This window comes from Crinia signifera, chromosome 19 (assembly GCF_055691185.1).
Source record: "Crinia signifera chromosome 19, ASM5569118v1, whole genome shotgun sequence".
Taxonomy (NCBI): domain Eukaryota; kingdom Metazoa; phylum Chordata; class Amphibia; order Anura; family Myobatrachidae; genus Crinia; species Crinia signifera.
Window position 1 is genome coordinate 84,525,758 of NC_139226.1, and position 14,553 is coordinate 84,540,310.

Consider the following 14,553-nt stretch of genomic DNA (forward strand, 5'->3'; position numbering starts at 1 on the left):
TTTAATGGTGAATGGCCACTGCCCGGTTGGATAAAATCCAATACAATATCTGTTCATTACAAGGTAATGAAGTTTTGATATTGTATTAAATATAATGTGAGCAGTGAAATGAGTCTCATTACTGATGTATCTAAAAGCACCTGCTGACCTCTCATAGCCAATTCTAGCTAACCCACTCATTTGTACATGATGGCACGAAGCAGTGAGGTGCGGTGGGTGGGGAGGCATCAGCCAGATTTACATAAACTCATAGGATCTGGCGGTGAGTGAGTTTTGACTATAAAAATCATTAGAATAACACAAAGATGATATTTAAAAGTTATAAATGTCCTACAAATAGCTTCTTTGCATTATTCTAACCATTCTATACTCCAAATTCTGGAGTGTACTGAAGTTTGGGCCTGATTCAAGGTTGATCAGCGAATTCATAAATGAAGCGATTATCACGTTTGGAACGTATCGCGTATGTGCATGCTCAAATAGTGACAGAAACTGTGTATGGATCGTAAAAAGCGGACGGAGGTTGACGGACTGGAAGCCAATATTTGGTGGTGGCAACCTGACATTTTCAAGGAGTGTCCGAAAGAACGCAGGCGTGCCCAAGCATGTTAAGGGTGGATTTGAGACATCAGCCTCGATCAACCGGTCTCTGTTGCAGACTGGAAAAATCATGTAATGGTTTGGGAATTGCGTACGGTTTTGCAGGTGGATCGCGATCTGCGATAATTCCACAGTTCATTTGCAGACTTGCAGGGGGGGGGGGGGTCTTTTTTCTGTCTGGGCGGCGGTAATCTCCTCGCAGTCATCTCTAAGTTTGCAGATTGGTGATCATCAGGCCCTATGACAGATGAAGCTCAGCTTACCCTGTACGCACAACACTACCACGGAGTCTATTGCTATTATTTCAAAATGCGGCTAAGGTATTAGTGCTATGTGCGGGAAAGATAATATTAGCAATGTGTCACTGCTTCTGTAATGTGGTCTATGACCTATATTGCATTATCTCTCTGCACATTTTCTCTTACAAGGCTTACAGCCGTTGCTCGGTGCCCCAGTTTCATAACTCAGTCCACTACTTCTGGAGGACACACGGACACTGAGGAATTAGAGTGTTCCAAGGATAGAAAACTGCCCAGGGCATTGTATAAGCTCTTAGGAATTGACATTAACATCTGAAACCTGTCACCTCTGGAACTGGCGGCTTTAAGGAGTGTGCATTGCATTAGCAGGCCTGTCACCTCTTGTCTAACTCCCTGTTTAGATTTGTAAGTGATCCCCATGTATATCAGTAATAGAGGTAGGCAGGCACCTGGTAATGAGCTACTAAGAGGATCTGCCACTGTACAACCGATTTCCACATTTTGCAGCAACTTGCTGGAAGAAAAATAATCTTTTCCTCTAACTCCTATGCAAATAAATCGTCACCACCGTTTCCTCTGAGAAAGCCTTGTCCCGTGTACTCGTGACATGTCAGCAAATATGTCTGGCAACCGCTTTATACATTGAACAAAAGAGGGGATTAGAATGAGGCCTTGCCGCCGTAAGACGGGAACTGTGGAGATTTAACTCCTGCACCTGCAGGATAAAGGAGCAGCAATATTGTGCGTCTGCGAGCTGGTTACGGAGGCGGGAGGGGAACAGGCAGGGGGTATAACCAGGAGGAGGGTGTAGAAAAGCGGAAAACGCTCGCTGCGTAAAAAGCCAAGACATCGCACGAGGCCTACGTGGGAGGGAGAGACGGAATAATGCTTATGCAGCATACAGTTTGGAGTTGAACATGTAACAGACACAGTAGGGGTAACTTGGCATACGGTATGCCACTTACCTGTCAGATGGGGCATTTTGGGAAGCAGCTGTTTTGCTGTAATGAGGAATTGTCAGTAGCAATGCTGATTTTGAGAGAAACCTCTAGGACTGTACAGCAATTCTTTTCTGTGTGACTCAGGGAGTATTCAAGGACTCGAGTGTGTCTTGGTCTTGAAGGGATTGTCCATTGCCTCTATTCCCTCCATGGTGATGGATGGCGTGTTCCAGGAAAGATAACACGCGTCTCCATCAATCATTACTGCAGGAGCGAATGAAGGAAGAGATTTGTGAGAAATGGCAGCAGTGCTATTGTAACTGGGTAAATGATTTGTTAACCCTTCAACAGGTGGAAGTCGGCAGAGAGCTACAGGGAAATCTCCTCCATATCTGATACGAGAGCGAGGACTGGTTCTTTGTGGATGAGCAATGACTGATGACAGGTTTTAATTCAATTTCAAAGATCTAAAAGTTACTGTTAGGAGTTTTGGTAGAAAGGTAGATAAACGGTTCTGCTGCAGGATCTGGGTCATACGCATGCACTGCTGTTGTCTGCTGTACTTTGAAGGAATGATACAACCCTAATTACCAATATGAAACGCTTCTGAACTTTTTTGTTATATAAATGTTGCCAGTTCCTTTCCTTTACACTTATGTTCCCGCTAATTTCACTTTAGATATAATATTTGCGACTTTTGTAGCTTCTTAGTTGGCTGTCCGGCAGTATTATTTCCTATATAGTTCTATACAGTGCCGTAAGTTCATCCCAGTTGCCCTGAGGCAAGATAACTATTGGTGCCCCCAAAGAGCTGTAAAACAGGGGTGTGACACTTGCAAAAATGATTTTAGGAGGGGGAGTCAGCCACAGAAGCGATATCGACATCTTTCAATTAACTGATTAAAACTTTCAGGGGAGGAGAGGTGCCCCCTTGGGAGCAGGAGCCCGGCGGCACATGACTCCATTGTCTCCCAGAGTTACGCCTCTGGTTCTATATAATTGTGATATTATGTTTGTGGCATATAAGCTTTGAGTGTTCTTAACAGACAGTATAAGCAGAGAGATTTCTTTATTTCAGAGGTGGACGCTATTTGCATCCCTGCGTGTTCCTCCTGAGTGCTGATTCCGAGGACACCACATTGGATCACCATAGTGAGTATCTCCTAAGCACGCTTCTGCGGGAGCCATTCGATCTGCATCATGCCTTACAAAATGGGGGAGATACATGTCAGTCACACGGAAATCTGTACATACTACACATGTGCAAATCTGTTAACATTAGAGTTTTTGCACTAATGTACACTGATGCCTGTGATTTCCAATTTAACTTATGTGGGGAAGGTTTTATCTACAAATCCAATGCGATGTACATTGGCCACTTTTCTACCTGATTTCTCAGACTAATCCATCGGAATCAGGTGAAATCAGCCAAAATCGCATACATGTATAGCCAGCTTATGTTGCAAAGTTATTGTCATGTTAGCATATAGAAATATCTCTTGCTCAATAAGACCGGTAGGGGTAACAGCACAAAGCACATTGGAGTAGGATTGTGATACATTACATACCATTTGCCACTTTTCACATGATTTATTTTCCCGATGCATCAAAATCGTGTAGTGTTGTTTAAGTGTATGGCCCCCTAAAGGGACAGAGCGAGGCTGCTGTACATGCCCAGTGGTAGCAGATTCTTCTACCAAGGTTACTGTGTGAGGATCTGAGTCCTCAATTCATGCACTGGGCCAGAGAGCAGCTGCCAGGTAGAAGAGACAGGAGCCTTACCATGAGGTGGGAGAATGTGACCTTAGAAAGTGCAGTACTGGTTCTATTCTGTTTGTGCATTTATTATGGTATATTTAACCTTATCTTATTTATATTGTTTAAATATGTTTGGTACAGCACATAGTATAAACCATCTATATACTGTTAATATTACGATAACTCTGAAGAATTCTGTGTGATTTATTTGGCAGCTCTGCAAGAAACTGACTTTAAAATGGTATCAGCGGCACCTCTGTGCAGGCTATCACATAGCATCCTGTGAGCTTATTGTCATATTTTCACACCATTGCAGATCTGCCATCCGTGCGATGACATCACTTGTATCCCCTGCCGTTAGACTCCCCTCCTTATATTTCATTGTGACAGGACTATGACTCCTTATTTGGACTGACAGCAGGGAAACAATGAGATACATTGCACTCACTATGAATGTTCTGTCTTTTTCTGCTGACATTTTCCTTCTAATTGTTATCTTAAATTAATTAAAACATAGATCAAGGGGGAATTGATGACAAAAAAAAGACCTGGGAGATTAAGGGAAGTGTTAATTATACAAAGGGCGAGGAAGACGATCACACAGCCCCCCCCCCCCCCCCCCACGTCTCTTCTCATCCTTCCCTTCAAAGTTCTCATCACTCAGAAGCTTAATAAATGAAAGGCGCACAGATTCCCTGTGGCATTCCAAATTCCCTGAATCAATCGGCTTCCTGAAAATAGCTGTGACCTTCGCCACAAGCCCAGTGAGCACCGGAGCGTGCGCGGTGCGTGACTCAGGAATCCAGAACATCTGAAACGGTGCATACGCTAAAATATTTCAAACGGCAACCGGAAAAATTTAGGGTTTAATGGAGATTAGTGTGAGATCGTACCCTCCTATACTCACTTCAGGGCACCCGTTAATGTAAGCAAAGTTTCCAAGGCATACACTGCATGGTGTAATATATATTAACCACAATTTGTACCCTGCTAACCTACTGCACAGCACTGTACAGACAATCAGAAAAACAAACAGATACCATCAAGATTTTCTGTGCAACATATGATCTATAAACAAAAGAAGCCCTTTCCCTCGACGATGCTGGGCTTCTTGGACCCCTACATGGCACCCAGGGTCAACTGTGCTCACGTCCTAGCGACTCGCCAATGGCACATCTGGGAGAAAATGATGAAAGAGCCCTAAAGGCGGTTATTGTCAAAACCCGGAAATACAATATTGATAGATAAAGAACCACCCAATCAGCTTCTGCCTCTTATTTTACATGCTGATGCCGGAAAGTACTAAACATCGCTTGTGCATCCTGCCACATATTGCATGGGCAACGTATCCAAACTAATCGCATAATTCCTTAATATATGCTATTAGTACCACAAAGGGTCCACTTTCGATAACAACTGTCCTTTGCAATGCCAGATAGTCACTGGACTTATGGGTTTATGACCTGGGAGTCCATCTGCACATGTGCAGGGTCACGCGGGTGGCCGCCGGGGATGCTGGAAGGGAGCCAGGTCAGATCCCTCAATGAGTGCTGCAGAGAGAAGCCCATAGGCTTCTATAGGGTAATGCAAGATATAGCTTAAAAATTACATTAATGGATCGGTTAGTATCTCTCTGCAAGCATTGTTAAACCCCCCCCCACACACACACACACAGGTACTTGTTTCCTATCTGGGCGCCCAGGTTTTCTACGTACGGCACCGTAATGAAATCGGATCGCATCGCATCGGATTCGGTACTCGATGATGTACGATGGCATACGATGCTATCCGATCCGATCCGATTTTACATTGGAGTCAATGTTAAATGGTCCCTGAGACCCGATTTTACATTGATTTCAATGTAATAACCCCGCAAACCCACGATTTGTATAGGAAACCCCCCCTGATGGTTTAAAATGCGCCTCCATTGTTAACGCCACCCCAGTATTGACGTCAACCCGAAGCGTGGCGAGCGGCGGCGGTACGCGTCCTCCGACTTTTTCATACCTCCACTATCCACGTCGGCGTGGAGTTGAGAATAGAATAGTGTGGCGAGCGCAGCGAGCCACCGAGCCCGAAGCGTGGCGAGCGCACGCGGATACCTGTGAAGCCCGCGAGGGGACACGGATACCTGTGAAGTATCCGCGTCCCCTCGCGGGGCGCGCTGCGCTCGCCACGCTTCGGGCTCGGTGGCTCGCTGCGCTCGCCACACTATTCTATTCTCAACTCCACGCCGACGTGGATAGTGGAGGTATGAAAAAGTCGGAGGACGCGTACCGCCGCCGCTCGCCACGCTTCGGGTTGACGTCAATACTGTGTTTCTGTGCAGATGTGACAAGGGGAGGGCTTTGAAGGGTTAATAAATACAGTAGTGTTACAGATGGCCCATCCTATGGGCCAACCATAAAAGCTGGAACGAAATCGGATCGGATCGCATCGCATCGCATCGTTCAATATCGTGTATGTGCATTTGTGGTATCCGATGCGATGCGATCCGATTTTTATACGGAGAATAGCATGGTGCGCAATTAACTTAGCGGGCGCCCAGATAGGAAACAAGTACCCACACACACAACTTGTATTATAATGATTAGTTAATTTCCTTAAAACAACTTCTGCTCTCCTTTCTTTTATCATATATGACGCAACAGCAGAGCTGTAGCTCACTATATACATACTTTGATCTCGCATATTCCAGGACTCTTCGGCTAAAGGGGGCTGCAGAGGGGGTTTGTATGTTTACATGTGTCCAGCCAGCGGTCCAGGTTCACATGTATTTCTGCTCATCGAGATGTATTTGTGGAATGTTTGCATTCTCCTGCCTCAGTCCTACAGATATCGCCTGCTACATGCCTCTCAATTATACCATATCAGCTGTTATTAAAAGAGGAGATAATTGCATCCACCATTATTTCCCACTTTGCAGGGTCATGAGGTGCAGAAAAATAAATGATCATTCTCCTGACCGGTACTAACAAGCATTGAGATTCTCTGTATGGAAAACAGATTAGGCAGATCATTCCGACTCCATACTCACCGTCACTGTAGGAAAGCAGAGGCACACCGGTAATGGGACCCTAACAAGCTACTGTAGCTACTTTGCCTTGCTGTCAGTGGTTGGAGAGGAGGGAAGTTTATTAAAGCTGTTCTCCCCTTCAAATCAGCATTCAGTAATAATCTGGGTTCAAGGAACTTTTTGTATTGCCCTCCAGTTTTTAATCTTGGCCTCCTTATCTGTAAAGTGCGGGGGATCATCTTCCACGCCAGACTCCTAATCTCTCTCTCTCTCTCATTTGCTTGAGCTCCGATGGATGGTTTTCTAAGTGGTGCCCTTTCAGAGGATACCATATCGTCCTAGAAATAAATGGAAATGTATATAGTTAAACAGTTGCCTGTTTCCTCTACCGGATCGCGGTTCTGCAAACCTGCCTATGTACCATTTTTCCCTTGTTGTTCCTAATCAGAGCTAAAAAGCCATCTAGTTCAGTTCTGTACACCACATGTTACCCCCTCCTGTAATCTGTCCATGTGGCAGCAGGAGTGCCTCTTGTCGATGGTAAGAAGGACTGTTAAGTACTGAATGTGGGAAACCATTTACCCATTAATCCCACTAGACACACGTTGCGTCATCCTACAATTAAGAGGCAATCAAACACTTTTCCTGCTGGTAATTGGACAGCGGAGATCTAGGATCTTTACATTATTGCATCTTGACATTTCAGGAGCTGTCCTTAAAGAACATTAGAGTGCAGAATATTTGTCTGTAATGACAGCACGGAATCCTCTTTTTTTTATTTGAAAAGGTGTAAAGTTTTATCTGTATCTTAGAAGATGATAAATGTACCTGTCATTTATCTGATTCAGTAGCATGTTACGAATTTTGCTTGATACTTGTAAAGCTGGGTTCATACTGGACGATAAAAGGAACTATTTTGCTGATTCTGAGGGGTCGGAGCGACCAAATCTTCATACATTGTATCATCCAGTGTGTATGCATTCTGTTGCTGATGATGTTTGTTCCCACGTTTGGGCAGAGACATCCTCCATCATCTGTATTAGCAGGACAATGGAGGACATCGCAAACGAGGGCCATGTTGTGGAATGCAGCTTGTCACCCGCCCTCGATACATCCCTGCCTAATAATTTCCAACTTCTGGCTAGCTCTCTCGCAGGTCAGGCCGTGTGTGTGTGTGGGGGGGGGGGGGGGGTGACGCAGGGGGCAGGGCAGAGGGGAACTTTAATAAGGAGGCGGGACAGAGCCGTGTCACTGTAGCCACGCCTTTACTTTTCAATGGCTAGATTAACAGCATTGTAAATCAGGGAGTGTAGCAATGAACGATTACACGATACAGTCATCCGCCACTCGGACTACCCACTTTTCTCGCTAAGTGGGTGGTCGACAGGGCCGGATTATAATGGAGGCACAAGGGGTCAGTGCCCCTGGGCCCACCACTAGCTATGGGCCCCCTGTGGTTGGCATCAGGGGCTGGCTGGCAACTTTTAGCCTGGGGGGAAAATGCAATCAAGTGTCCCAGCTCTTTTACCAGTGCAAAATGGATAAGGCAAAGAAAAATGCTAAATCCGATTACAGCCTCCATTGCGTCTCATAACTTTCTGATTGACAATCGGCACACACATACATATTGTATAGGAACCATGGGCACACTGACACACACATACACATTGTATAGGGACCAGGGGCACACTGATGTGCACATACACATTGTATAGGGACCATGGGCACACTGACACACACATACACATTGTATAGGGACCATGGACACACTGATGTGCACATACACATTGTATAGGGACCATGGGCACACTGACACACACATTGTATAGGGACCATGGGCACACTGACAAACACATATTGTATAGGGACCGGGGCACACTGAGAAATACATATTGTATAGGGACCGGGGCACACTGACAAATACATATTGTATGGTGACCGGGGCACACTGACAAATACATATTGTATGGTGACCGGGGCACACTGACAAATACATATTGTATGGTGACCGGGGCACACTGATAAATACCTATTGTATGTGACCGGGGCACACTGACAAACACATATTGTATAGGGACCGGGGCACACTGCGAAATACATATTGTATAGGGACCGGGGCACACTGACAAATACATATTGTATAGGGACCGGGGCACACTGACAAATACATATTGTATGGTGACCGGGGCACACTGACAAATACATATTGTATGGTGACCGGGGCACACTGACAAACACATATTGTATGGGGACCGGGGCACACTGCGAAATACATATTGTATAGGGACCGGGGCACACTGCGAAATACATATTGTATAGGGACCGGGGCACACTGCGAAATACATATTGTATAGGGACCGGGGCACACTGACAAATACATATTGTATAGCAGGGGTCTTCAACCCATGGCCCGCGGGCCACGAGTGGCCCGCGGAGCTGATCTCAGTGGCCCCCTGCCCGCCATGCACATGATTTTTTTTTTTTTTAAGTAAAAGAAAACGCTGCCGAGGGAGGCAGCGTAATGGAGTCCCCCCGGGTGCCGCCTACCCGATTTCCATTGGCTGCAGGCAGGGCAGAGGAGTGGATCCAGCGCGGCTGAGGGAGGAGGAGGCACTTCTGGTCACGAGCTGGGGAGTTGGGACCCGGGGAAGCTGCGGGAGGAGGAGACGCAGCTGGCGGGAGCAGGGGACCCGGTGCTGGAACTGCAGGAGGAGGAGGCACAGCTGGCGGAGGGGACCCGGCGAAACTGCAGGAGGAGGCATGGATGGTGGAAGCAGGTGACCCGGCAAAGCTGCAGGATGAGGAGGTACAGCTGGCGGGAGCAGGGGACCTGGCAATGCTGCAGGCATTACTGGGGGCATTGTGTGTGGGGCATTACTGGGGGCATTGTGTGTGAGGGGCACTGCTGGGGCATTGTGTGTGAGGGGCACTGCTGGGGCATTGTGTGTGAGGGGCACTGCTGGGGCATTGTGTGTGAGGGGCACTTCTGGGGCATTGTGTGTGAGGGGTACTGCTGGGGCATTGTGTGTGAGGGGCACTACTGGGGCATTGTGTGTGAGGGGCACTGCTGGGGCATTAGGTGAGGGGCACTGCTGGGGCATTAGGTGAGGGGCACTGCTGAGGCATTAGGTGAGAGGCACTGCTGGGGCATCATATGTATAAGCAGGAGTACTGCTGGCATTATGGTCTGTGGCATAATGGGCATCAGTGTGGGGCTTAATGTGCAATGGGCATAATTTTTGTGTGGATTAATGTGTAATGGGCATCACGGTGTGCGGCATAATGTGTAATGTGTATTATGGATAAACAGTGTAACAGTGTATATTGATTTAAGTAGCCTTTCATTGTTTGGGTTCGATCTGTGAGGCGTACTAGGTCACTGTGTGGGCCTTCATGTTTATATGTCACTGTGCAGCCTTCAGTCAACTTAAACGTGTGAGGACAACGACCATTCCTGCGGTAACCAATGTCTGGTCATGCAGGTTGCAAAAGAGGTGTCAGGTAATTGTTTTTTGCTGCTAGTTCACACTCGTTATAATTAGGCCACACCCCTTTTTGGGGAGCGCGCCTACGGCGCGTGCAATTTATTCAATATCAAATTATATATGGGGGGGGGGGGGACGACGACAAATTTTACTGTTTGCACTGGAACCCAAATTGGCTGCTGATAACTATTTGGGTATGTGTGTGTGTGTGTGGGGGGGGGTTATGTGCTGAGTATGGGCGGCTGTGCCAACAATCTATGAAGGAATGTGCTGACGTTATAGGGGAGCTGTGATTCTATGAGGCTGTCCGAAACACCGCAGTAGAGTATAGTGGCCCTCGGGCTTCACTGGATTTTTTTAGGTGGCCCACGCTGTCTTAAAGGTTGAAGACCCCTGTTGTATAGGGACCGGGGCACACTGACAAATACATATTGTATAGGGACCGGGGCACACTGACAAATACATATTGTATGGTGACCGGGGCACACTGACAAATACATATTGTATGGTGACCGGGGCACACTGACAAACACATATTGTATGGGGACCGGGGCACACTGCGAAATACATATTGTATAGGGACCGGGGCACACTGCGAAATACATATTGTATAGGGACCGGGGCACACTGCGAAATACATATTGTATAGGGACCGTGGCACACTGACAAATACATATTGTATAGGGACTGGGGCACACTGACAAAGTACGGATTCTTACCGGTTAATACGCTTTCCTCTACTCCTCCATGGCAGCCGAACACATGGGTTTCCTCCCTTATAGGTAGACATCTGGAAAGGAAAAGAAAAGACACTGCCCCTATATAAGGTCCACCCCCTAAGGCTCTGTGTCTTTCAATTATCAAGCTTATACACTATTACCCCATAGCATAATAAACTACAAAATATCATACAGTAATTGAATGTAAATATATACTGTCCCACAAGAGGCGGGAAATACGCTGCCATGGAGGAGTAGAGGAAAGCGTATTAACCGGTAAGAATCCATACTTTCAGTGGCGTAAGTTCATCCAAGTTTCCCGGAGGCAAGATAAGTATTGGTGCCCCCTCAAATAGCTCAATCAGTAAGGTGTCTGTCTCCAGTAAGGTCATGGGATCTAATACAGGGTGTGATAATGGATGTGGGACCATTTGTAGACAACAAGTAGATAGACAGCCATTAGGTCGACACCATTAGTTCGACAACTCAATAGGTCGACATGCTTTTAGGTCGACATACCATTAGGTCAACATGTCATTAGGTCGACAGTGTCTAGGTCGACAGCCAAAAGGTCGACATGGTTTTTTTCACTGTTTTTTGGCTGAAATGTTGACACAGTCGACATGGACACAGTTTGAAGTGAACCGCAGCCCCTCGCATCGCTCGCAATGCTTCGGGCACGGTGCCTCGCTGCGCTCGGCACACTATTTTATTCTCCCACCACGCCCTAGTGGATAGTAGGGCATGAAATACCGCCTGTCGGCACATGTCGGCTCAAAAAACAGTGAAAAAAACCATGTCGACCTTTTGACTGTCGACCTAGACACTGTCGACCTAATGGCAGTGTCAACCTAATGATATGTCGACCTAATGACATGTCGACCTAATGGTAGGTCGACCTAAAAGCATGTTGACTTATTGAGTTGTCGAACTAATGGTGTCGACCTAATGGCTGTCTATCTACTTGTTGTCTACAAATAGTCCGGATACCGTGATAATTGCAAAAATTATGTTAGAAGGGGGAGTCAGCCACATTAGCAATATCAACTGCTTTCAATTAACTGATTTAAACTTGATGGGGAAGAGAGGTGCCCCCTTGGTAGCTGGAGCCCGGAGGCAGATGACTCCATTGCCTCCCAAAGTTCTTCCTCTGTTCCTCTACCTCCCCATGGCAGCCGAACACATGGGTAATACCCTAGCAGTTTAATCACTGGGCGGGCAACAAAATATCCAATTAAATTAGAATATACCATAAAGCAGTGATACGCTAATACATCAGAGAGAAGATAAAAGAAGAAAACAAAACCAGAAAAAAAGGATACTCTGTAGAGTTAACTTCACTCCGTATTTATGCCTTCGACTCAGTTGTTTTGCTGAGCTTCAACCTTCTCTCATTTTCTTCTCTTTTTTTTTTTTTTTTTAATAACTGCACTAAGGATCCTTCTGCCCACCTTGGCATCACTAGAAGATCCCACATCTACCCTATAATGTTTGGTAAATGTATGCGCCGACGCCCAACAGGCTGTCTTACATAATTCATCTAATGAGACCGCTTCTTTCTCGGCCCAAGATGAAGCATCAGCTCTGGTGGAATGCGCTTTCAAGCCTTTCGGGAGTTCCACTCCTTTTACTTTATATGCCTCCGCAATACAGTTCTTGATCCACCTTGCAATGGTGGCTTCCAAGGCTCCCAGTCCTTTATTCCGGATTCAGTATTGAATCCCGGCGGTCGGGATCCCGGCGTTCAGAATCCCGACGCCGGAATCCCGACAGCCGAAATGCCGACAAGGGGGGGGACGTGGATCGCCCCCCCTTGCGGGCTCGCTGCGCTCGCCACGCAGCGGGCCCGCTGCCTCACTACGCTCAGCACACTAATTTATTCTCCCTCCAGGGGTGTCGTGGACACCCCAGGAGGGAGAATGTGTCGGCATTTCGGCGGTCGGGATTCCGGCGTCGGGATTCTGAACGCCGGGATCCCGACCGCCGGGATTTTAACTGCATCCCCTTTATTCCTACCCTCTGATATTATAAACAGCCTTTTGGTTTTCCTCACAGATTCCACCCTTTGAAGGTAAATCTTCAACGCCCTGCTGATGTCCAGTTTATGAAACTTGGCTTCCTTGGTGTTAGTTGGTTTGCTGCAGAAAGAGGGTAGAACGATTTCTTGATTTATGTGGAATTGGGATACCACTTTAGGCAGAAAGTGAGGATTTGTCCTCAACACCACCTTCTCCTCGAAGAAATTTAGGAATGGCTCCTCGGCCCAGAGTGCCTGAAGCTCTGACACCCTCCTGGCTGATGTGATGGCCACCAGGAAAGCCACTTTCGCCGTCAGGAATTTCATGGGCACCTTGTCCAGAGGTTCGAAAGGTTTGTCAGTCAGAGCATTCAGTACCATATTGAGATCCCAGGGCGCAATAGGGTTGTGAAATACCGGCCGGATTTATTTAATGGCCTGCACAAACCTCTGTACATAGCGGTTTTCCGCTATCCTGGAATCTAGCATGGCACTAATTGCTGAGATCTGCACCTTTAGGGAGCTTACAGATAATCCTTTATCTAACCCCCCTTGAAGAAATTCTAGAACCGTAGAAATGTCCGTATGGTTTCTTTTTTTACTTCTACAGAACCGCACATATGCCTCCCAGATCCTGTAGTAGGTCTTTGATGTTGAGTTCTTTCTAGCCTTCAATAGGGTGTTCAGAACTCTAACTGAGAACCCCTCACCCCTCAAGGTTCTGGTCTCAGTAACCACGCCGCTAATCTCCAGTGCTCTGGCTGTGGTTGGACGAACTTCCCTTGCCTCAGTAGATCTTGTTCCTGAGGCAGAAACCATGGGGCTTCGACCGCCATCCTCGTCACCCTGGGGAGCCAGGATCTCCTCGGCCAGAATGGTAGGATCATTATTACAGTGGCCTGTTCCCTCTGTAGTTTGCTGAGAATCCGAGGAATCACAGGGAATGGTGGAAAGGCGTACAGTAGACCTCTCCCCCAGTCTGCCGACAAAGCGTCTACTTGCCATGCTCGAGGCTCCCAGTGTCTTGAGATAAATTTTGGCACCTTCCCATTCCTGCTGGTAGCCATCAGATCCACTGATGGTAGACCCCATCTGTAGACTATCCTGTCGAAGACCTCCTGACACAGCTCCCATTCCCCTGGCCTTAGCAGCACCCTGCTCAGAGAGTCTGCTTGTTGATTCCTCTCTCCCGCTATAAATACTGCCTTCAGGCTCTTTGTCCATCTCTCGGCCCATTGCAGTAGTTCTGCCACTTCTTTCATAAGGCTCCTGCTTCTTGTGCCTCCCTGTTTGTTTATATAGGCCACGACAACTTGGTTGTCCGACCTGACTAGTAGATTTTTTTGGTATAGTCGATGTTGGAAATGCATGCAGGCCAAGGTGACTGCCCTCATTTCTTTTAAGTTGGAGTGTAGCCTTCTGGCTGCACCTCTCCATACCCCCTGAGCGGCTTCCCCTGCATAGACCGCTCCCCAGCCTGTACGGCTGGCATCGGTTGTGAGGACCACCTGATTTTCCTCTAGGAAGGACCTGCCTTGGCGGAATTTGCTTGTGTCCGACCACCATCTGAGGTCTGCCAATGCGCCCCTTGATAGGGTGATTCTTTGATTCAGGTTCTTTCCGTCCCCATCCCACTGGGACAGGAAGCAGTTTTGCAGGGACCTTGTATGAAACCTTGACCAACCGACTGTGTCCTGAGCTGCCGCCATTAGACCAAGAATCCTCATGCAGTCTGCTGATTTGACTGCTTGTTTCGC

At 47.1% G+C, this 14,553-nt stretch overlaps 1 long non-coding RNA gene across 3 annotated transcripts in view; it reads left to right on the forward strand.

The window, feature by feature from the left end:
• LOC146042691 (uncharacterized) overlaps positions 1–14,553 on the forward strand; it is a 143,562-nt gene that overhangs the window by 50,776 nt on the left and 78,233 nt on the right. For 2 of the 3 annotated variants that reach the window (XR_014463976.1, XR_014463975.1), the window contains exons 4-5: positions 2,153–2,246; positions 2,880–2,953. This is a non-coding gene — a long non-coding RNA (uncharacterized LOC146042691). The remainder of the gene's footprint in view (positions 1–2,152; positions 2,247–2,879; positions 2,954–14,553) is intronic. The other variant, XR_014463977.1, reaches the window with a different exon arrangement.